This window comes from Falco peregrinus, chromosome 2 (assembly GCF_023634155.1).
Source record: "Falco peregrinus isolate bFalPer1 chromosome 2, bFalPer1.pri, whole genome shotgun sequence".
In the NCBI taxonomy this organism is placed as follows: domain Eukaryota; kingdom Metazoa; phylum Chordata; class Aves; order Falconiformes; family Falconidae; genus Falco; species Falco peregrinus.
The window spans coordinates 77,158,506-77,182,042 of record NC_073722.1 but is presented as its reverse complement, the minus strand read 5'-3'; the positions used below and the strand labels follow the sequence as shown (position 1 = coordinate 77,182,042).

The window sequence follows — 23,537 nt, the reverse complement described above, 5'->3', positions numbered from 1 at the left end:
TCCTCAGGTCATGTCTCTTGGTTCTGCCTTTGAAAAGCCAGTTTGAAAATTTATCTCTGTGAAGCTGGGCTGTTGGATGCAGACACCTTCAATGTTTAGTGTTCCCTATGTGCTGAATGTTTCTATTTCTCAACGCCTTTGCTTGCCTTTGGACTTAATATGGCATGGGTTTATCTGATGAGAAAAGGCATTTCCTAAAGGAAGCCTGAGGGTGAAGCACTGCACTTTAAGCCTGCCATGCAGAACCCACTCTTCATTATATAATTTAATAATTTCATGTTAAATTGTTGCTAATCTGTTGAAAAATTATCCCAAAGAACACTGAGGAACTGTAAAATGTTAAACCTTGCTGCCTTTCTGTTCTTCCTAGGGGTCTGCATTTATTTTACCTGAAGCTAAACAGAAAAAGGTAGCAGTATGATTGGCTAACCAAAACTATTATTTTGGATTACACCATTAAGAGATAGCAAGATTATTCCTTTTTCACAAGGCTTGCCAAATCTGTACAGTTTTCAGATTCTATTGTGCAATTCTGTGTAAGAGGTATGTCAGCTTTCTAGCACACAGCTAAGTACTCTAAAAGTTGTTCTTGCTCTCTTTCTCTCTGTTATGTATGTCTATATATAATTAAAATATCATTACTGAAATATAAGTAATTAAATTAAGTATTCTGGAGTAGCACAACTACTTGATTATATTTTATTCAGTCACGGGAGAGTTTGATTTGCTTAGACATGGGAGAAGTAAGAATGTACTCCCAAGTAGAAGACAACAATAAGGTACTAACTGGAGAGCATGCAAAGTAATTGAAATAAAGTTCTAGGCTTATTCCTTTTTCAGTACTTTTGAATGCAAAATATAATCTCAGAAAAGCCTCAGAGCCTAGAATTTGATGAGATACTGTTGCTGCTCCATGGCAGTACTAACAGCCTAAATCAGACAGACTTTGGGAAAATGCCTTTACCCCCATTCCACTGACTTCATTAGTTTGGATGACCAGGTGCTGACTGCCTAAAACTTCAGTGTCCCATTTCATAGCCACATAAATAAAAGCAAAAGTAGAAATGGCTTCAGAAACTTTAATTGATGAGAATGCTGTGTTCCCTGTTACAGTTAGTAATTATTCTCCAAGTTAGCTGAATACATGAGTCCCATGTCTTTTTCTCCCTAAGAATGTATCTTTTTACATCTGTGCAAACCTTTTTGCAGGAGCTGATGTACTGAATAATTGTTCTATAAAATGTAACTGATGGCCAAAGGAAGATAGTTGAACAAAATGTTAATTATACTGGAGAGCAGGACAGTGTCCAATAGTGTTTGAAATGAAGATTAAATATAGACATTTAAATGTAAATCAAAACATAAATCTTAAATTCCATAAAACTACCTCTGAAGACATAGATAAGAAATTAACGACATTTCTGAAAAAATATTGGGCTCTGCTATGTCTTCAGATCATTCAGTGCTAAGATCAATCTGTAGCAGAAATCAGCAATGTTACTGAAAATAGGTTTCCACAGTGGTTTCCTATGAACTGTTGTTTAATGATATTATAAATAGTTTAAATATTACAACTGTGACTCAGTTATTTTCAATACTATAGGATACCTTATTAAGATTTGCTCCCACCAAACCTGCCTTGCTTACTATGACAGACTACCGTGGCTAAATATAGATTATAGAAGAAAGGTGCTAACACTTTCCACTTCAAGTACATACTTAGACAAATACTATAAACAGGCTGATGTTTTGTAAACTAGTACTTGATAGAGGCATACAATAGATGCTCTCCTGTGGGGATTTTCAGTGTTCCCTCTGTGGCGTTTACGGGACAAGTCTCTGCTTTTAATTAGATATGTGAGCTCTCTTTTTGTTGCTATTAATTTCAGGTACAATAGCTGCAAGAGAAGCAGTGAGGTTTCAGGCAAGGTGCCCAGTGTAGCTTTGCCAGTACATTGATCTTCACTACCATTGCTATGTCTGCCCTGACTTTTCCAGGTACAGTTAACTTTACACAACGTTCTGCTGGTTTAGTCCTGCTGTAATCATAGCCTTGGTGGATGTGACAAACTTTGTATTTCAGTGTGGATTTGGAGAATGTTCAGAAATCAGTTCTCAAGTACATTGTTAGGTGTGTTAGTAGTAGGGATGGAGTTAAATATCTACCCGTAAAGTTTCTAAGATTGGCGATCTCAGCCTGCAGTCCTGCACAGGTCAGGTCAAACTGGGGCTCAGTTCCAACCATTTCACAAAACCCAGAGTTTTTGTTTAAAGCTGTGTCTTTTAAAAGTACAATTTTGCATGCAGTTTCAACAGTACTGTCAAGAAAAACCCTCAGCAACACTCTTGTATGATAACCAAACTAAAATATCAATATGTAGCATGCTTAGGCCAGACCTGTTTTAACTCAAGTTATATTTGCATTAAGCTATAGCCAGACATGCAAAGGTAATTAACTCTATCATTAAAAATAGCATATTTATATAGATAATCTTTAGCCAGCCTTCTCACTGATTGCACTGTTCCTCTTATAAGTTACTCCTGCCAAAATCATTACAGTACCTACAACAGAATGAGCAGAAAAGGAGAAACAGAACAGAGAGAAAAAAACCCACCAAACCAAACCCCCAAAAATCTTGCACTGTATCATCTCTGTAAGTATCAAAAATGAGGCCATTTTCCTGAGTCAGGAATTCACAAACTCTCTGATATTATATTACTGCTATGAAATTTATAAGTAGATGTCCGTGGCAAAGGATGGTGTTGTCACCAAGACCTATGATCTGAGATTGAAATTCCCTGTTGATGAGATAATCTGTGCTATCACCTTCCTGAGCTAGTGCTCTCATAGCATCGTCCTTTATCTTTATTTGCAGCCTGATCCTAGGTGTGCTGTAGTTATGTCTGGCCAAACTTTCACTGATGTTTGTTGCAGTAAATTTATTCCCTTTATTGCCCAAGCAGGGAGGAGGCTTGAGAAATAGGCTCCAGTTAGTTGACTGCACCCATGAAAATTTGCCTTATCTATCTTGGAAGTTTCTTCTCTCTTCTCTCTTTCCCAGACTTGCTATCTGCAACTGGGAAGTGTCAGGCTGTTAAATCTCTTGAAAATGAGATCTTGGCTAGCTCTTTTTTCTTTACCTGTTCCTTCTATTGGAACAGAAAATTTACATTCTGCTTGAGCTCAGTATATCCATGAGGCCCTATAGGAATGAAAATGAAAGAAGATTTTCACCCTTGTTTTCTTGTTGGTTCTGTTGTAACTTCTGTATTTTGTTTGAATGCAATAGGTTCTATCTATAACCATATTTCTGTTGTCCGAGTCTGGTGCAACTTGTTTGCACGCAGCTTTATGGTACTCAATAAAACCATGGGAGAAACGTGAATTATGTCTTACCAGTGACTCTAAAAACATTCTTGAAAAGAACGGCGAGAAAATAGAAATGAACCAAATGTCTAGCGGCTGGGAGGGAGGAGGTTTCAGTTCCATCACACAGGGTATTTAAAATGACCTTCCTAAGGTCAGCTAGAGCAGCAGTTTCATTTGTTGGGAATTAAAGGTAGAACTACCCGTGACTTTGCTAGGAAGGTTGCCTATAAAAAAAGGAGCTCTTTCTTCACTTGAAGTCTGTTATATCCTTGCATGTATCAGATAGATAGGATGGTTCATACCATTTAGGAAGTGGCAGCAGGCGGTCTAAATTAGTAGATTTAGTATGAAGGCTTTGACAGCCTATGTGCAACATATGCACTGCAGCTAGTAGGGTGAAGTTTGAGACAGATGAACTAATCTGTATTTCACTAGCAACAAAAAGTGTGGCTCTACTCCCTTGTCACTTGCTTATCCTGCCCGTTTTGCTACCTTTTGCCTGCCCCTGAGATTTTTCTTTTTTGTTTTCTTGCCCAGCATAACGTGATGTGATTAAGACAGCTGCTGATCTGGCATCCCCCACTCCATTGCCTGCCGCCTCCTACACCTGCAGCGTGACAGCACGGCTTCCCCACAGCTCTGGCCTGTGTTTGGCAGGGGGGACCCAAAACGTGGATAAGCACTCTCTGCTGCAAGCCAGGACTTCGCGTCTAGTGTGACTCCTTCCTCACAGGAGTCTTGCTAAAGGGTCTGTTTCTTAGGCAGCAGCCCTGCCTGAGAAATCCTCCCCAGCCCTGGATCCCCACATGTGTGCACCACCTGTGACCCCAATGCACGGGCTGCCTGCCTTTCCCACCCCAAACCCCGACACATAGAGCCTCAGGTATGGGCAGGTTAGAGAAGCTGAACCATCTGCCTGAGACAGCGCTCAGTTTCCATTTTCATTTCTGCAGGCAGTGTGATGAACAGCACTGCAACCCATTAGGATGTATCTATCTGTGAACACTCGGGGCAAATAGTTTTAAAAAAGGTAAGGATGTGAATTTAAATTGCATTAGTCAAAATGGACCAAACCTTGTACAGAAGGCCTCCTTCAGCATTAACTTAATTTGGGTCCATGTTTTTCCCACACAAGGAAATCCTTTATGCTTCTCTTTGTCTGGAAACGGCACTTCAAGCTCACAAAACTTATCACAGACATCTGATAAAATGGGAAATATGGGCAAATGGATTAAATTAAAAAAATAGTGGGTTAGTATTTGAATTTGCTCCTTTTGTTTGGTTATTTCACCTTATTATTCATACTATCTCAAAGATGACATTGTACAAGACCAGGTCAGCTTTCTTCTACAATAACAATTTTGTTGTAGATTTGTTAGTAATGCATGTGCCCTCTCTCTCCCTGGCTAATTCACATTTTCAAATCATTGTCTAATTTTTCTATGTCTTTTAGCATGTAATCTTTTCAGTTACCAAGGTCATGGGGAAGTTTTAATGTATTTCAGTGCAGTTCTTGTCATATATGCGTTTTAAGCATAATAAAAAAATAATAGATCGCAGTCTTTCGATTAAGCTTAATACCAACTTCTGGTACAGAGGGTAGTTCATCAAGATTAAAAACACCACAGGAAAAAAAATACATCCAGCCAGTCAGCAGGAATCCCTTCAGACTTTAGACAGAGTGCTTAAAAGCAGTGTTTCTCTAGCTCTGTCACTATTTCATGCACAGTAATAAACTCTGGTAAGAGTTGGTTTGGGTTTTTTTTGTGGTTTTTTTTTTTTTTTTTGTATGTTCTCACTGGATTGTATGCTGAAAACAATACACTTCTGCTTAAAACTGTTCTGTTTTATTTTTGAAATAAGTTTTATTGAAACTGTATGTGTGGTTGCATTAAAGTCTGGCATATGACAGTGTTAATCTCCCTGCTTAGTTCTGCCAATGCATTGATCTGCAGTACAATTCCTATTTTTATCCCTACTGTTTGAAGTACAGTCAGTCATGACCACATTTTCATTAAAGAGTAGGCGCTGAACCATTTTAATCTGTGACTAATAAAAAAATTGTAACATTTTCATTAAATCCCCGTACAGACTCTGCACTGTTATTGATGCTGGTAGTGATTTTCTGTTTCTTGAGTGATGCATCTGCCATTGTCAGTGATCTACGCTGATTAGACAGCCAACTTTTTCCTTCACTGCCAAGTAATATGTACTCAGTATTAGCGTCCCATATATGTTTGATCTATGTGCAAATCTATTATTCAACTGGCAGAGGGAGAACACCACAATAAAATGGAAAGCCAGAAGAACAGGCAATAGGTCCAAGAAGCAGGAACTGGGAACCCCTTGACGTGGATAAGGTCTGAGGGGAGAGACCTCTGTTCTCGTAGCTGAAGGGGCAGGGGTCTGTACCGTAGATGTAAAAGTTTTAGCACCGCTGTTTCCTTTGTAGAGGGCAAAAAATGCACATGTGATTTTGTAAACTTAGGGGGAAAAAAACCCCACCCAACCCAACAAAACAACTTTAAATGAAAATATTAGATTACTCATGCAGACTTAATTCCTGCCTGCTCTGGGAATATAAAGGCTGAATTAATTACCTGATTACATATTTACCTATGTATTTATTCCCGGGCTGCTTTGTCATTCTGTGGGAAAGGTGAGCGATGCTCGGTGAGGAAGCAGGGCTCGCTAGTGAAGGAGGCTGCTGTCTGCAAAAGCACCCCCTGCCAACCTGTGACAGAAAGCGCTAAGCTGGGCAGCGGCTGAGGTGGAGATCTTCAGTCGGTGAGGAAGGCACCCGGCTGCAGCTCTGAAGACTGGGAGACGTGGGGATGAGGGAGAGGTTTGCAGACTCAGGTAGGCTCGAACATCTGCTCTTCATAGACAGGCAGAGGGAAATCAAGTAAATGAGGTTATGGGGAAGGGTAGAAAACCATCAAGACGATGGAGAGGAAGTGGCGGTATCAAAGCTGACCAGCAGCTGGGAAACAGCCAGTGGGCACTGGCGGCCTCTCGGCGCGGTTAGAGAGCTCTGGGCCAGGGCTGTGGGGGCTGGCAGCGCTGCAGCCTGCGGCCTGCCCGGCGGGTACAGCAGCGCGGCACAGGCTGTCGCTCCACAGGTAGCAAACGCCAGACCTAAGTTACACCAGTTACATCTCACTTCTGCTCTTGTGTATGCTTTCACGATAGCAACACAATCAAATACCGCTTTTTTTTTTTTTTTCTGTCCACAGGGCCTAAGCGTTTCTCGGCGCACAGGCTGGATGCTGCAAGCAGCCATCCCATACACTTATTGAGCGGCAATTAAGTATTTTATTTCTTCCTTGTGTTCAACAAACAGCATCGTATCTTCTGCTTCGCTGTTCTAGAGGAACCCCGGCAGGGCTCTCATATGACGGCCACAACTCTGCAATAAATGCCACAGGCTCCTGTAATTGTTGCGTTATCGTTAGGAGCGCAGGGCCTGTGCAACCGTTCCCCAGACGCCCGAGCTGGGGGCGCCCAGGTCTCTGCGGTGCTGTGGGGAGGCAGGGTGAGGAGGCCCAGCTGGGGCAGGTGAGGCCCCGGGCCCGGGAAGGGGCGGCGGGGTGGCTGGCCCAGGCGGCCCCTGGGCTTACGGAGCTCAAGCGGTGAGAGCCCGGGGCCGCCGCCGCTCCCGCCCCGCCCGTTCCCATGGCAACGCCAACGCCCGACGCGGGGCGGGGGCACGCGCACGTGCGTGCGCCCGGGCCGGGGCTTCGCGCCCTCCCCGCGCGTCCCGCCCTCCCCGCGCGGCCCGCCCCCGCCCCCGAGGCCCTGACGTCACGGGGCGGTGAGCGAGCACCGCCCATCGCGTCCCGGGCTGAGCTCGCGAGCTGCCCCGCGCGGCGGGAGGGGGCGGGGCGAGCCGGGCCGCGGCTGCTGCGCGCAGGGCGGGGCGGGGCCGGCCCCGCCGCCTGACCCCGCCCCCTTGTCCCGGGCTGAACCGCGCGGCCGCGGCGGTACCTGCTCGGCTCCACCTTGCCCTCCTGTGGCGTCATCGCCCCGCGCCGGCACGGGGGCAGGGCGGGGCCTGTTGCCGGGTTACGGCTGTCATCCGCGCGCGCCGCCGCCGCGCTCGCGCTCTCTCTCTCTCTCTCTCGCCCGCCCGCCCGCCCTCCCCGCCCCCTCCCGGCGCCGCAGGAAGCGAGCGGATCCTGGGGCGCTGCTGCCCACCGCCCCCCCTCTCCCCGCGCCCGGCCCCCCCGGCCCGGCCCTGCCCCGCCGCGCCGCCCAGCGCCCCGCCGCTCCCACATGCCGGAGAGCGGAGCGGCCGCGGCGCCGAGCCCCGCCGCCCGGCTGCCCCGTGCCGCCCGGCTGGGGCCCTAGCGGCCCCCCCCGGCCGCTGGAGCCGGGGCCCGGCGGCGCCCGCAGTGCATGAGAGCGAGAGCGGGGGCGGGGGCCGCGGCCCGGAGCACTCGCCTGCCGGCCGGCGGCGACACGGGGACCGGCCCGGGGGGCAGCCAGGGGCGGCGAGGCGGCGGCTCCATGTGAGAGGAGGCGGCGGCGCACCTGAGCCGCCGGGACTGCCGCAGCCGGGGAGGGGGGGGTGGGGGAGCGGGCCCCGGGCCCGGCCCCGAGGACCACCTGCCCGCAGCCCGCCCGCGGGGGGCTGGACCCGCCTCCCCCCTTGAAGCCGCCCGGCCCCCGGCGGCAGCCCCGGGACAGGGGGCAGCAGGCCCCCTCCCGCCGGGGGAGGGGGGCTTCGCCTCGCCGCCGGCATCGCCCCGCCGGCGGGAAGGCGTGCGCGCCCCGAGCGGAGGGAGAGCCCAGCGGAGCCCGTCCCGAGAAGTGAGTGTGAGCGAGCGGAGCCGCGGGGGGGGGGGGGGGGGGCTGGGTGCGCCGGGGCTGCCGGGGGGCGCGGCGGCGGCGGCGCTTCCCATGCGGCACACGTTCCGGCTGCGCACGGTCTGGTGCCCCGCGGCCGGCCGGCCCCCGCCCCGCCGCCGCCCGCCGCAGGCTGAGGAGCCGGGGAGCTGCGTCGCCGCCCCCGGCCGGGGCTGAGGTCTCCGTCGCAACTTCTGCCGCCCCCTTTGTACCCGCCCGGGAGCGCCGGCCCCTGCGAACAAAGGCGGCGGCGGGAGGGCTCGGGACCCCCGCCGTCCCCCCGTCCCCGCCCGCGGCAGCCGAGCGGAACCGCCGGGGCGGAAAGTTGTGCAAGGCTGGGGGCGCGGCGCACGGCCGCGGGGCCGGCGGGGCTTCACACCCCCCCGCGTCGGGTGGTTTTTTTTTCTTTTTTTTTTTTCTTCTTCTTTAAAGGGTTGAGTGGCTCCTAATAGACCCTGTGGCTGCCTCCTGCGTGCTCATTTACATAACACTTGGGTGGAAAGTGCTGCTGCTGTTGTCACGGGAAAACGTTATGCAGGAGTTGCTTTTTCACGTAAAGCATTTTTTTCATGCAGTTTGAAAGCCAGAAGTGGTGTTGGCTCTTCCTGTTTATCGGAGAAGTTGCTGCTTCGTGAGGCACCAGCAAGTGCCCTGGCTCCAGCTCCAAGCCTTGCTCTGAGGCTGGGGAGCGAAGGGTCTCGTTTGGGAACGGGACTCCCTTTGCTTGGGTTTTGTTCTGCTTTGTTTTTTAGTATTTCTGTAGCGTGCAGGATTTCCTTCTGAGATAAGACTACAGCAAAGCTTAGATTGTTTTAATAGAGTATCTTAACTTGCTCTTAACCGTAGAAAACACCACCGCAGTAAAGTCAGGAAAGGAGCATCTGTGTCTGTCAGCGTTACATCGCGCTATTCAGTAGTTAAAATTTATACACGGTTTGTTACAGATGAGGAGCATGTTCTCAAAATTGAAGCGAGTAGGTTGAATGTCACTTTATTTGATGAGGCAGTGTTCAGACTCAGTGGATCAGAGGATCCAGAAATTGTAACGCTGTGCAAAACCTGTTGTCCGCATGAGTTTTCTCTGCATCTCCCTGGAAAGAGCCTAGAAAGACTTCGTAGGGAAGGGTTGTAGGATTTCTCTGGCTCTTCATTAAGAGAAGAATGAACAGCTTGTGGACATCCTGTGGGTCAGTTGCTAGGGTCCTGCTCTTCTGCGCTTCCTTTAGTGGATGGAATTGAAAACAGAGAAAACAAATTGTAGTAGAAATGTATGGTGGCTGAAGGTCTAAAATACATGTGTGTGAATGGAAAGCCATACTCCAGAATTCCAGCAATGTGTGCTTGCTCTGTGTTTTAGTTTGTTCGTGCTACGCATTTGAGAGTACTTACAGTCTGTTTCCCAACTGTGTACTTGTCTGTTCCACTGAGAAAGAGAGAGCCTCTGAAAACTTGGGAAAACCTAGACATCAGTAGGAAGTTCAAAGGTAGATGGGGCACCTGACATTTTGCAGTTTCTTTTTGAGACCAAGAATGTTGACAGGTAAGAAGACTCTTCTTTTAGACAAAAAAATCTGTATCTTCAGCCCCCTGTCATTGGTGCTGTTTTGAAAAAGGGGGATGGAGTCGGGGTGGGCGGTCTGAAAGAAGATGAACTCGCCATTCAGTTAACTCTCTGGTTTTCTTGGCCCTGGAACGAGGAGGTCAGGAAAGGAAGTTACATTTTCTTCAGGCCATGGTGTTAAGGAGGTGGCCGATGCTATGCTGTGTTTAATATCTACAGGAGCTAAAAGGTCCTTTTTTTTGATACGGTGATTACGCTTGCTTTTATGTTGCATCCTGGTTCCAAACTTAAGTCTGCCCTTTCCCACTCCATTGTCATCCTGTGTTATTAGTGGCAGCCTGGTTCTCTCTCTTGATGGCACTTATGCATTCTTGTTGGTGTTCCTGGTTCATAAATATCTCAAGAAGATATATCAGTTTATTAAAATTACTTTTGTCAAGGTTTAAGGTTTTCCTCCTGTCCTGTTGCAGCTTAGATCTAATCAATGTAGTTCCTTTGTTCAAGCTGAATAATTTAGTATTACAGTGGTGTCTGTTTGGAAACATAAGTGTTTATCAGAAAGTATGTGAATTTCATTTGCATTACTGTTAGAGAAGGTTTTGTAATAAGTAGCTTTTTAGTTTAGGGAAAGAAATCGTTTTTGTCTTTAGAGTCTTAGACTGACAAATTAACTTTACTTCCCCTCATTACGTACACACGTGGTACTTTGTAGAAGTTTTGTTAATTACTTCAGTGGAATTTGTTCTCTCTGAATCAGTAAAAGAAAGGAATGGTCTGTGATGATTTAGGCTTGGCGATGTTACTGAACAGAGAGGGACGCTATTCTTCTGTCTCTTTAAAGTAAACTAAGTTAAGTATGTTTTGGTCACCACGTTTTTAAATTCAGGCTGTATTTAACAAAACAAGTTTAATCTGGATCTTTTTCTGAAGAACACATGCTTGTTAACTGACTATATGTACATTACATTTGAAATAAAAATAACATTAAGACCCTATCTGCAGAGCTGCTTCAGCCTTCTTTTATGTGGCCTGTGTATTACAATTCTTGAAAGAGGTGATGAGGGTTTTGTGAATCGCTCTTGAAAAAATGCTTTTCTGTGACAGCAAGTATTGTGATTTAGTGAATTTGTGGAAACTGATGGGATGGTTCTGTACTGAAATACTCCAGGTAGTCACAGGATAGACAAAATCTGTTTACCAGGATCACTTCTACAGACTTCAGGATAGTCTCTTGTGACAGCAAAGGCTACAAAGGCTTCAAATATTTGTCTGATGAAGATCTAGAACCACATAAGCGTAGAAGTTATCTTATTGTTAACCAGTTTCTTGGTCTTGCTTTGTGGTGGTATGGCCGCTGGTTTTTACGTGGGCTGTTCTGGCTTAAAGCAAAAGTCACTGTAGCGCAGTTATCCCATGTCTCTCGGTGATCAGCAGTGGATGTCTGTGAAGTGCTGTAGGCAGCACTATATGCTTACACGTCCCTGTCCCCAAACACCCTTCTGGTCACTGTCAGTGTGTGTTCTAGGGCTGTGTCATTTCTGTGCATTTGGCAAGCCTTAGTGGCTTCCTCTTGGGTCAACGTGTTTGGTGGTTTTGAGGGAAGAGTGTGCAATTCACTGCTTAGTGACTCATTTTGAATATATGAGTTGTCAGCTGTGTTGAATACCTTCTAATTCCTGTACGAGGAGAGAGGAAAAATACTTGATCCTTGTCCACTACCTACCGGTCACAGTTTGGTGTTCAATAGGAAATGAAATGCAGTTCTCCAGTTTTCACTTCGTATGGATTATGGGTGAAATAATAGAGTAACAGGGTTTTAGCTCTGTTCTCTCATCAGCTGGAATCAGTAAATAGACTTAGGTTGATTAGATGCTTACTTAAATGTTAAAGGACACATTTGCTTTTCTCCTTTGAGAACTTTGCATACGCAAAGCATTTTTGGCTGTAATGAGTGTGAGAAGTGTTGAACCTCACTTGCGAGGGAACATTTCTTGGGCAGGGAGAGAGAATGGCAGCAATTATTCTGTTGTGATGTTGTGAATCCTGCCTAGTTCTTCCAGCAGTAGTTCTGATCAGCCACTCCGCTTGTTCATCCTGTATCAATGCGTATGTTGCAATGAAGCATTTTCTAATAGTCTTTGCCATTTGTTGTCAGTAATGTGTATATGATTTATGTCTGTAAGTACATCCACTTGCAGCCCATATACCTGAAGTTTATGCTTAAAAAAGCCTAATAATGTTGTGGGTGGGTGGTTTTAATTTTTTTTTTTTCCTCCCTATATTTACTTTGAAATAGCAGATTTCTCTTCAGAGCTTGATTAGATTTGGAAACAATGTATGTATGTTATGTTATAATTTAGTTTGTATGGTCAGGTACTTCAAAAGTAAGGAATATCAGAATAAAAAGGAACTACTACGTTCAATCTTGATCAGGCTCATTGTGACAAATAATATGTGGTCATCTCTTCAAGACTGCTGATCTTTGCAGAATAGACAAGTCTTTATTATTCAGTAGCTCTTTAATATTTTGTTTTCACTGAAAAAATTGCAGTTATTTTTACAAGGGTGAAACAATATTTTTTCCATAAGGTTTTGCTGGGGTAATTGAAGATGTTACAGTCAGCTAGAGAATACAGCACCCAAGCTTGGCTGGGAAGAGGTGTGTGAAATAGTCCTTATTGTCCAAAACTAGCTTGCTTAATTCAGAGAAGCTTTGCCTGCATCTTAAACCAAGATGCTTGGCTTTGTGCTCGAGGATGAGGAGCGTTGGTGTGTGTGATGTTGCTGGTGCAATTATGATGTGATGCAGGTGCATGCTCACAATTAGCTACAAGGGCAAGATTTGTTCTCAAACAGCTGTTTTTTTTCCCCTCTTCCTAAATCCCTCCAGCGGTGGCTGTTGCACTGCTAGCTCGCAAAATTTGTCCAGTTTTTTTGACCAACCACAAATGCAGCCTTAAAAAGCAGCAGCAGGGGATGTTTTAATTATATGTGCTGTTTTCAGTTTCGGCTGTGATTAGAGTTGTACCGGTACAATGCATTTTGCAGTGCTATTTACTTCAGATTGTATTTAAAAAAGGCAGTTTCCCTTTAACAACCTCGCAAGAGGCTGAGGGTGCTGTTCAGATTTTGTAACCCAAATACATTATTATGACACTGGTTGATGTTTTTATGTGCCCTAGATGGCATGGGGGCATGGGGTCATGAGGATGTTGGAGGGGGGGTGGAAGTAATGTGTTTCTTGAAATTGCTTGAGCTGTGTTTCTGGTTGGTCACAAAAGGCTGCTTTCTAGCAGCTGCAGTATCAGGGAAGCATGCAGCAGGTAGTGGATTGCTAAGCTGGCCTACGTGAATTTGGTTTGCTTTATCACTTGGAATTGGATGGCTGCTTATAGCAGAGGGACACTCTGAGGTAGTTTAAGTAATGCTTCCTCTTTAAAGACTGGCTATTCTAAGTCATCCAAAATGTGAATGCTTTGAAGTACTTGCCTTCTTGAAAACCTTGCAGTAATACGGTGTGAGCTGCCTGTTGCTTCTCTGGAGAAGCAGCACTGAGGAGGCTACGCGCTCGTCAGCGCAGGCAGGCTGATGTGAGGTGTGCTCAGAGGGCAGGGCATACAGCTGAAGCAACACTTTCCAAGTACAAGATTTGCCTCCTTACCAAGGCAGGAGAGCTGCCCACAGGTGAAGCTGCATGTGCTGTGGTGAGACCTGGCCTTGTGGAGCTGGAGCTATGGAGAGGGGGACATTGGGGGAAGGAATTGTTGCAAAAATTTCCTCTATTTCACTTTGTATACCTTGAGCAATGAATCTTGCCACTGTGATAATCTTGGGTCGTAATCATGGACTCGTTCTTTCCCTTCCTTGGTCCCCCTCTTTACACATGGATGTCTCTTTGAAACTTGGGAAACTGAACTGATCCTGGGATTGTCATTATGCTTGTTCCTATGGTCTCTTCTCCAATTCCTCAGCCTTTTGGTCCGATGTCAAGGATTGTGGTTCTCCCTGTTCGGCATTACTCCTTTGGAAAAGTCACTCAGAGTGGCTAGTAAGGTGGGAGGAGACCTTGATGTGATAACAGGTTACCAGAGACTTGCCCTAGGTGTTCCCTTGCTGGGATTATCAAAGAGCTTAAAGGTGGCGGTGGAGAGCTGACTGCACATGGAATGTCGGGGTTTTTTTTGGATTAAGTACTCCCGAACTTAGTCATACAGAGTTCAGGTTGTTGTAGGCTGTGGCTATTGCTTTGAATTTCTGAAGGACAGGAGCTGCAAACCCAGGGTGTGTGTTGTTGACAGTATCTCCTTAAATCTGCCTTCTTTGACTGGCATATTGTCCTTACTGCACACATGGGCGCTGTGTTCCTCACTGTTGCTGGAGAATACTTTTGGAGCATCGCGTTTTGCGGGATGAAGTCTATCATGTTTTCTTTAAGGTGCAACTTTATGCTTAGATCTGCTGTAGCATGCAGGTTCTGCCTACGCTCACAGGGGGGTTGACATACTATAAACGGCATGTGAAAGGATATTTTTCTCTTTATGTAAAATATGTCATATGCTTTATAGGATAAATGCATGTCCTTAGATATCTGCAGGAATGAAAATAAGTCACGATGTTTTCAGAAATAAACAGGCTACTTAGGGCAAGCTATGTGTCTTACTAAAGGACTGACAAACCTAAAACAGCACAAGCCAAAGCCAGTGGGGAAGAAAAGGTTTCAAGCTTTTTCCCAACTTCCCTTTTTAGGAGGGCGAGCTGCTCAATGTGTTCGCTGGCAAGTGCAAGCCTTTCAGCATTCATAGTTCATGCGTCAGAAGTCGCTCACTAGCAATTGCAGTAGCTGCAAAATCTAGCATTTCTTTGCTAGACCTGACAGTAATGGGTACAGGCTTTTGTTGGCGTCTCTATTGCCTAAATAAGGCTGGTTTTTAAAAGAAATTTTTTTTTTCTTCAGTGTTCAAGGCTGTAACCACTTAATAATGATAACCAAAACTACAACTTCGGATCCAGGCCTCTCTGAAGAAATGTGACTCATCTTTTGTGGCCAGTATGGTCCCACGTAGCTTGGCATGCTTTTGAATCTCTGTTGAAGACAGGATGGTTACACCTTTGCTTTACCAAGTGCTGTGGCTTTGCTAAGCAACGTTAACTTGTGGCCCTGAGCTTGGGTCAGGCAGTCAGTAAACCTGCAGTTTACCATGGTGCCTAGTTCTCTTATTTATATGTTGTCATTTTGTTTTAACTTATGCAGTGATACTCAAAGCAAGAGAGCTTCTACCGCAATAGAAAAGGGCCCTGAAACTGTGATCGTGGAGAAATCCTCGTCTAAGTTATTTGTAACGTTTGTTTCTGAGTTCTGCTGTGGCAGTTTTGCCTGTTGTTGCCAGAGCTGATGAATATGTCTTCAAGCTGATGAATATGTCTTCAGATCTGTGGCATTTCTGTGAGTGGGTAGATTACTGCAGTGACAGGTAACTTTTTTCTTTACTGCAGAGTACAATAGTGACAGTTTTTATGGATCTTGAGGGGGCATCTTAGGCATCTTTTAAATCATGCTAAAGCAAAGTTGCTCTGTGTGGGTTTTTTGGTTTTTTTTGGGTGTGTGTGGGTTTTTTTGTTTTGGTTTGACTTGTGGGTTTTTTTTGCCAAGAAACTTTTGACACTTAATTTCTCCATATACCTAGATAGCAGACCCTATTGGATAATTCAGCAAGATGGAATTTGAAGTAATCAGTTTGTTTGGGGCACCATGTTTGGGAATTGCTTTTCTCCTAACTTGCTACTTGTTGCAAGAGTCCTAGGGGAAGGAGACAAGGATTCAACCTTCTGTGTTTCACCCTACTCCAGACTTTAAACTACTTCAAACTTTTCTGTGTAGCCAGGAGCAGGGGAAGATGCACACCCTTGTGACAAGCCTCTGGTATAAGGGGGCAGTTGTACCCCCTCTGCTTTCATGGCGTGTTAGTTGTGTTACCCATGGTAGCGAGTGGATTCTGAGCGGAGTGCTCTCTCTCATCTGGTTAAGAGCTAGATTTAGTCACTGCTTGATTCCCAGCTTGCTGGGCTTTGTCTTGCTCTGGACTTGCTCTGCACTGCCAGCTGTGTGGCACATGGTCCTGAACAGCCACTTTGTGTTCATGAAACATGGCGAGAGTAGCATGCAGGCTTTGGTAGCCCCTTAGTAACTCAGTAGTAATTCTAGCTATGTTTTGACATGATGTGTCTCCAGGGAAGTGATAATATGTGTGAAATAGGTCCCACTAAGAATAACTTATGTGGGCCCTAATAGACAGGTGTCTGAACTTTCCATTTTCCAAACCTGTAATACAAAGAGTGTTTGTGTTAATGACCCCGATTATCTCCATAATGGCAGTTTGTTAGCTTGTCTAGATGTTCATCTTAATTTTGAAAGTTTTACATACCTGAGGGTGCAGTAAAACTAGGGTGGTTCTTAGACATGGCTTGCTGTATCAAAACAACTTACGTTCACAGTTACATTTGGTTTGTTTCCAGGACATACTGTTTCTTCATTTCAGGTTTTGTGTTTATTCCCAGCTTTATAGCTTATTGCCATGGTAAATCTTGCACATTGTTTTGTTGTTATTTGTCCTTTTGAATACCATTATGCTTGATGATTTTGAAATCAAGTAATTCTTAAAATGCAACAGAAAAGAAGTGGGCTGATACTGAAATAACTGAGGGTCAGACTTAAGCTTAGCCATGACTGATGTTTGGTTGTGCCTGGCGGGAGCGCTAGGTGACACTCAGTATGACTCAGGAGCACAGGCAGGATTTGTGTTTGAAGGGTAGAGGTGGGTGGTGTCCCATGTCACGGGGCAGATGTGTGGCTGTCTAGTTAGGGGAGCTACGTGCTGCGGTTGCCGGCTGCCTATGTAGGAGGTATGTACAGTCATCCTGCTCAGCTTACGAGTTGTTTACACCTGCTGTGGGAACCTTTCAAAAGGGTGCTGGGAATGACTGGAAAAACAAAAGCTTGTTTGGTGGCACAAAAGAAATGTTACCATTTTGGTCCTTCTCATTCCTATTGTTTGTTTACTCTGCGGTGTGGTGGGAACAAAATAGATTGTGTAGGTTAGGCATGACCTGGCAAAGATTTTAAAGAGAGAAACTTTAACTTGAAAACGATTTACCCACCTTTCATAAAATTGTTTTGAAATTTGCAAAAATTGAAGGTTCCTGAGATGTTTGTTGTATTCACGATGTCCTTTGTGGGGTTGTCATTCATACTGTGTGTGACCTGCTTAGTTGCTGCTGAAAAGCATGGTTCCAAACACCTCTCCCACTCCCAACCTATTTCTGTGCTAGCTATTGGTTTAATCTGACTTTTTGGTAATAGATTTTGTACTGTTGGTTTTCTGCCATTTTAGTTCCCTGAATTTAAGTGAAAAGGGAACTAAACATCGCATTGAGTTGGCTCCATGTGACACGGGATGTGTGTTAGAGCTGGCACGGGGGATGCACAGCTGGTAGTGAATCCTTTGAGCACTGGCTGGCCATTAGATGAGCTTAACTGTGCCCAGAAAACTCATGGTTGTGGTTTGATGACCGGCTGAAGCCAGTGTGGAGTATGTGCTGCAACCAAAAGGAGTGATTTTGCTCCCACTCATCCCGTTTTGGCTTTTATGGTTGTGCTCCAAACAGCTGGTTGTGAACCAGCACGAGTGCTACTGCTGCCTGACTTCTTAGCCTTTTGGGTAAGGGGAGTGTGGCATTGCCCCTTCTAACAGCAAGACAAATTTAAGTAATCTAAAAATGTTTATAATCTGTATACTAAACTGCAGTATTGTCATATGTATCATACTGTAAACTATATCTATGACAAAAACCACCTTCAGCTACTAATGCCAGTTCAGCCTACAAAATTGAGCATGCACTTGATCTTCAAAGATTTTTCCCTGGGGTTCTCTTCCTATCACCGTCATAGCTGTGCCAATCTGGACAAACTAATCCTTTCGTTCAGTAGAGCTACATTTAACGCAGTGATCAAAGCTACAGTGTGCAGAAATATTAGTATTCAAATCTGTAAAACACAAGGGAAACAAATTGTTCTATGAGCAGCAGAGCTAACAAAATCCAGTTTCTGTAGATTTGTATCCTGTCTGCTGCTGTATCCCAGCACTGCAGTAAGAGTCCTCTACTGTCCTGTTATCTTCTGTGACCTCCCTTATCATGATACGTTCAGATCCTGCAGCCTGACTACTGTGCTGCTCCCTGGATAATCTACCAAACTTTTTTTAGTTTGCTAGCTGGGCTAAGGGCGGCATGTGCTGTCACTGTTGTAGAGCTATGTGTATGCTTGCTGGTGCCGGGGGGGGGGGGGGGGGGGGGGGGCGGCGGAGGGGGGGGGGGAAGTCATATTCAAGAATTCTAGTGATTGTAGAGCTGAGAGTTAAAACTCTTGTGCTATTTGCTCTGCCTATTAGTTGCCATCTCCAGAAAAGAATTAGGATTTTGTTACAGGACACGTATCTTTTTGTCTTTCTTTTCAGAATCACTTTTTGAAAAGGTGTGTAGCGCCACTGAAAATTTTCATGTATAAAACTTCTAGTAGCTCACTGTCCTTCAAGATCAGTCTTAATTGTTACGGCTTATTGTGGTGTGTAATAAAACATGTAATCCTTTTTGAAAGTATGTTAGGTTTGTAGTTTAAATGATTTATTTTTTTTAACCAAGTTTGGGGATCTCAGCAATTGTTGTATGGAAATGTATTGTCTCATATTAATCATGGATTTCATAGTAATGTCTTGTGTTCTGTGATGTCTTAATCCCATAGTATATTTGAATATAGTCCTTTTGTTATAAAACTCCAGTTGAACTCAAAGTTCTTTTTATGTTTTTTTACTACCTTTTCCTTTGTATTATTCTGCGTCTCTTAAATAGACCATACCTGATCTTTCTGATGTTTCGTGGCATCCCCTTTAAGGTGACTGTTGTCAAGTTTCACTTGGTTTGAAACTATTTCAGTTTAATTAGCATTTCAAACCATTTTTTACATTGTATGCCTACTTGGGGCGCTGTATTACCAAGCGCCTACTTGGAATGCTGTGTTCAGTTTGTAATGTACCAATTGTAATATCTCCAGAACATTTTATCTAGATCCTAACTTTTTTTTTTTACTGAATATAATTTTTCAATGGACTCTCCGGGGTGAATGTGTCTCTTTCTGAATTCATTGTTAAAATCCAGATAGTTGGTGAGTAGTATATTCACCTTGACATGCAATACCTTGTTGATTGATCTATTTGTCTGTTGTGTATTTCCCTTTTTATCTAGCTTGGTTATACTATCTGACCTTCCTACAGTTTCTTCTCTAGTCTTAACCTTAATTTTCATGTGAGTGAGTTTTGCCACTTTTGCTTTCTGGACCGTTAGGGAATATGTGAAGTAGTTCTAGTACAAAACCATGGCCTTCTGCTGTTAACCCTTTTCTGCACGTTAACAGACCACTTACTGCTTTTTCTTTTGATGCTTTGCTGCTGGCGTCTAAATGCGAATAATGTTTTCCCCTAACACCAAAATTAATTTTACTTAATGCCCTCTTGAGACGTTGTGGAAGGCTTTTTGAAAGTCAGTTTTTCAGCAATTTCTCCTTTGTTCACTGTTGTTGTTACAAAATTCTACTAGACTAAAAAACAGTGTTTCCTTTCCAGAAACCATGCTGTGTATATTTGCTGGTATCAACCTGCCTATGTTTTACAATAATACTCTCTAAACAATTGTTTCAGCTAGGTTTAGTGATGCAGGAAAGACTTGTTTGTTTGTAACACGCTAAATCATATTTACGGGCTCTTTTAAAGGTAGGTAAGTACTCTGTTTTCTCACATTCTATTAGTAGGTATTTTTAGTAGGGGGTTAATGTAACTTTTTAATATTGACAAATTTACTTTTTTCTCTCGCTCCTCTGACATAACCGATTTCTGATTTCTGCTAGCAAAATGAGAGAATGCAAAAGTACCAGATTTGCTCCAAATGAGGTGCTGGTGATTTAGGTTTGTTGGCTCTGTTCCATTCCCCCAAATTGTGTGGTGGGCAGCTGAGAAACGTGTGCTCAGGTAGTCTTTCTTAGGCTTTGAATTTAAGGTCTAGCGGGTTTTGAATTCAGATGATTGAAACACTGCGAGATGTGCAGTGGAGCGGGAGCAAGCAGGAGCGTATTAGTGAACAGGCTGACGCCTGCGACTTGTTCTTCCATCTATTTTTTGTATCCCTTTTCAGGAAGGAAACCAACCTGCAAACCCAGCCCAGAGTGAGTCATTTAGCTGTTCTGAGGAGAAAAATGGCAGCCAGGGCTGTTTGGTAGTAGAGCGTTCTGCTGCCCACCGGGAGCATGTGCAGGCACAGTGCGTAGGAGGCAAAGCTATGAAACTGCTGTAGATGTTTTGGTGAAGAATAATTAATGTTGTTCCAGTAGAAGTGTAATAACTTTGTAACTAATGTCTTGACTGAAAGGTCAACCTCATTAAAATGTTTGAATTCAGTGTATTTTATCAAGCTGGCAGTTTTGGGAGGGGGGGATCCAAACATTAATTTTTTTTTTTTTCATATATTGGAATGTTCTGTTTTAAAATGTGCTTATGAGAGGAATTGCCGTATTGAATCACACTGGCGTTATTTCTAGCATAGTGTCCTGTGTTGGATAGCAACCATGAAAGAGAAGTTCCCTAATTCTTCACGTTGACCCATCTCAAAAACATCCCTAAGTGGATCCATGGGGAACACTGAGAACAAGATAAGCGTTAGGTACTTCTCATGCTCTCTCTCCAGCTACTGTCAGCTCATGGAATCTCTGAGCCAGGGATTGTTTCGGTTTATTCAGAAAGACGTGAATGATTGTTCTCCTGTGAACTTGTCCAATTTCTCCTTGGACCCATGTAAATTTTTCATTTCCATTGTATCCTTTCGCGACAAATTCCACAGGTCTGCTGGCTGTTGCCTGAAGAGTCACTCATGTTTTAAAGGTGGCTCCTAGTAGCTTCATTTGCTGCTGTCTGGTGTTTGTGTTGGAAGGGTCAATGAACTGTCAGTCAGTTACTATCTTGCGCTTTTCATGTCACTTGTCTCTGGCATAGTCTCTTGATATTGGGCTCTTTGGTTTGAAAGAGACTATTTTTCAGGTGCTGGTTCTTGATGCTTCAGTAATGTTTGCTGAAACAGCGCACATCTGTAAGACAGATATTTCTTCACTAACTGCTTGATATTTTTTTTTTCCTGATTTTAATTGAAAAGGAGAGGTGCTGTTTGGGCACCAGTGCTTGCTAGCGTTTCAGGATTGAAATCAACCCTAGGAATAGCAACTGCAACTGAATTTATAGGGGGGATGTTTACAGAGGAATTGGTTGACCCTGTGGAAATGATGGGTACTAAAGTAAGGATAAGGATTCTCACCTGTGTCTCCAGGAAATGGCAATTCCTGTATAGCTGTGGCCATCTATTAATGTGGTTAGAACATCAGCTTAGCAATTCTTAAGTTTTAGTGTCTCGATGATACATAGCATAAAACAATAGTACTAAAGAAACAGGAGGATCTTTCTGAAATGAAAATTAGCGAGTTTCCTATGTTAGTATTACAAGTGTTGCAACCAAGTGAAGCAAACAAAAATTCAGCTTCTGTAACTGAAGTTGGCTTTTGATCTGCTGTGTTGATAGTGCATTGTTAACTTAATTTTTTAAAATTATCATCATATATATGAATACTTCTGTGAAGAAAAGTAAATTTAGTGCTTACTGGTTTTCTGTAAACCTCTAAAGACTATTTAACTGGGTGATTTGTAGAAGATAAATGTGTAAGAAATAGGTTCTGCAAGCTACATCTTTAGGTCTTTTTAAGTGTTAATGGCTTGTAATTTAAAGTGTTTCTTTAAAACCTGATTTTAAATAATAATCATAGATTTTTGTATTTTTTTTATCAAATTGATCACTGCCACAAAGAAAAATCTGAAGACACTTGTGATAGATTTTAATTCAGTATTTAATTTTCTGTGGCCACTACTGATGGGCAATGATATCAGTTCTTGTGGAATGCTGGTAAAGATAGATAAATGAAATCCAGGTCTGATCCTGCAATCACTGGCGTGTACACTTAAGTTTGGTCATAAGAATACTGGTAGAAAACTAAGTGTCTGCGTAAATGTTTGCTGCATCAGTAGCTACAAATATAAATTTGTCAGGCTTCTTAGTGATGTACTTTTGCTGCTTCAGAACAAAACTGATTGTCAGTTTTTCATTGATAACACAATTTAAAAAGTACCAGGATCTTTTAATCAGTCTAAGGTTGTATGTATTTATTTGGAAGAGCAGGAAAGCTAATCTCTGAAGAGCAGGATTTTTTCAAGTACGCTTCAGTCATTTAGGAACATAAAGTCCATTGACTGTACTGTGAGAGGAGTAGAATTGAACCGAAGCAGAGGATTAATTTTGCAAGTTAAGCTAACTGAAAAGTGCAGTTGATCACAATATCAAGCAGCATATTGTGTTATGGAGGTCTCATTCCTGTATGGATCTTCTTAAGCCTAAACGTACATGTCTGAAAACTGTTGAAAGTCTTGATCAGATGTTGGCAGGGGGAATTAGCAAAATAGGAATATAGAACTTAATTAGGAAAGCATTATGTTTAAACTTTTTTTTTTAATCGCTGTTTAGAAGTCATGTTTGTTTGCTCTCAAGAAGGATATAGGAAAAACGTTGTGTAACTCTCTTTATAGAGTTAGTGCCTTTGCAGGAGTTGCTGTACTGCTGTTTTCTTTGCCAGTACATGTCGGTAGTGCAGTGGTAGGCAGAAGACTCCAAAGTCCAAGAAAAGCTTTAAGTGAAAACCTTAGAAGATGGTTGAAACTTTACAATTAAGTAAAATGCCTTGTCCATTTTTGCTATGAAATGTGATGGTAGTTTGCTTGTTGACTACTCAGTGATGAGCTATTTGGTAGTGGCTAGGAAGACTGCAAAACTTGTTGTATGACTCTTGGTTCAGCTATCAGTTGTCTTTGTGCCTTATCAGCCTGTTTGACAACTGTTTAATTGAAAAGTTTCACATGCTATTGAAGTGTTTTTGTTCGAATAAGCATTTAATTCCAGAAGGGGGATATAATCTCATGGTTTGATAGTGAGAGACACAGTGTAGGTGGAGGGATGCTGTCAGTGTCCTAGATAGCAGACTTGTTTTATTTTGTAAATACAGATTATTTTTTCTGAATAGTAAAGGACAGAACCTTGGCGAATTGCAAATATCTCTGAGTGGGGACAAATATTTTACCATCGTTCTGTTACAAGAACTTTCACTGGGATTTCAAATGCCATGTGCAGTGTAACAAATGGGAATCTTGTCTCTGAGAAACTGGTAACAAGGATGAAACTTGCTTGTTTGTTTTTGCTTGGGTAGTTGTACATATAAAACCCCCAGTAGTTGGCCCTATGCTTGACAACAATAAGTAGATGAGAAATAGTAGTAGAAGAATGATTTCAGATTGCTTCTACGCTGGTTTGATGCTGGGGCAAGTGGCATTGCACTGTTAAATATGAGTAATAGAGTGCAAATACATAATTTTTTCCCCTTACATCTTGTTTTGCTTCATTGTCTTGTGTTAGTGTGTTATGAAGCAAGCAATACTTATATGTTACTGCTGGTAAGAATGTCTTTGACAGATTCTAAATATAATGTCCTAGAGGAACTATATCTGCCTGACTAGAGGGGAAGACGCTTTTTTAATTTTTTTTTTCCCAGTCTCTAATCACAGAATAATG

At 43.6% G+C, this 23,537-nt stretch overlaps 2 protein-coding genes across 2 annotated transcripts in view; both read left to right on the top strand.

The window, feature by feature from the left end:
- TMEM154 (transmembrane protein 154) overlaps positions 1–4,929 on the top strand; it is a 39,767-nt gene extending 34,838 nt beyond the window's left edge. The window contains exon 7 of the transcript XR_008745883.1: positions 3,908–4,929. The gene's annotated coding sequence lies outside the window, so the exon portion shown is untranslated. The remainder of the gene's footprint in view (positions 1–3,907) is intronic.
- A 2,591-nt stretch (positions 4,930–7,520) lies between these two features.
- FBXW7 (F-box and WD repeat domain containing 7) overlaps positions 7,521–23,537 on the top strand; it is a 191,495-nt gene continuing 175,478 nt past the window's right edge. The window contains exon 1 of the mRNA XM_055795248.1: positions 7,521–8,182. The gene's annotated coding sequence lies outside the window, so the exon portion shown is untranslated. The remainder of the gene's footprint in view (positions 8,183–23,537) is intronic.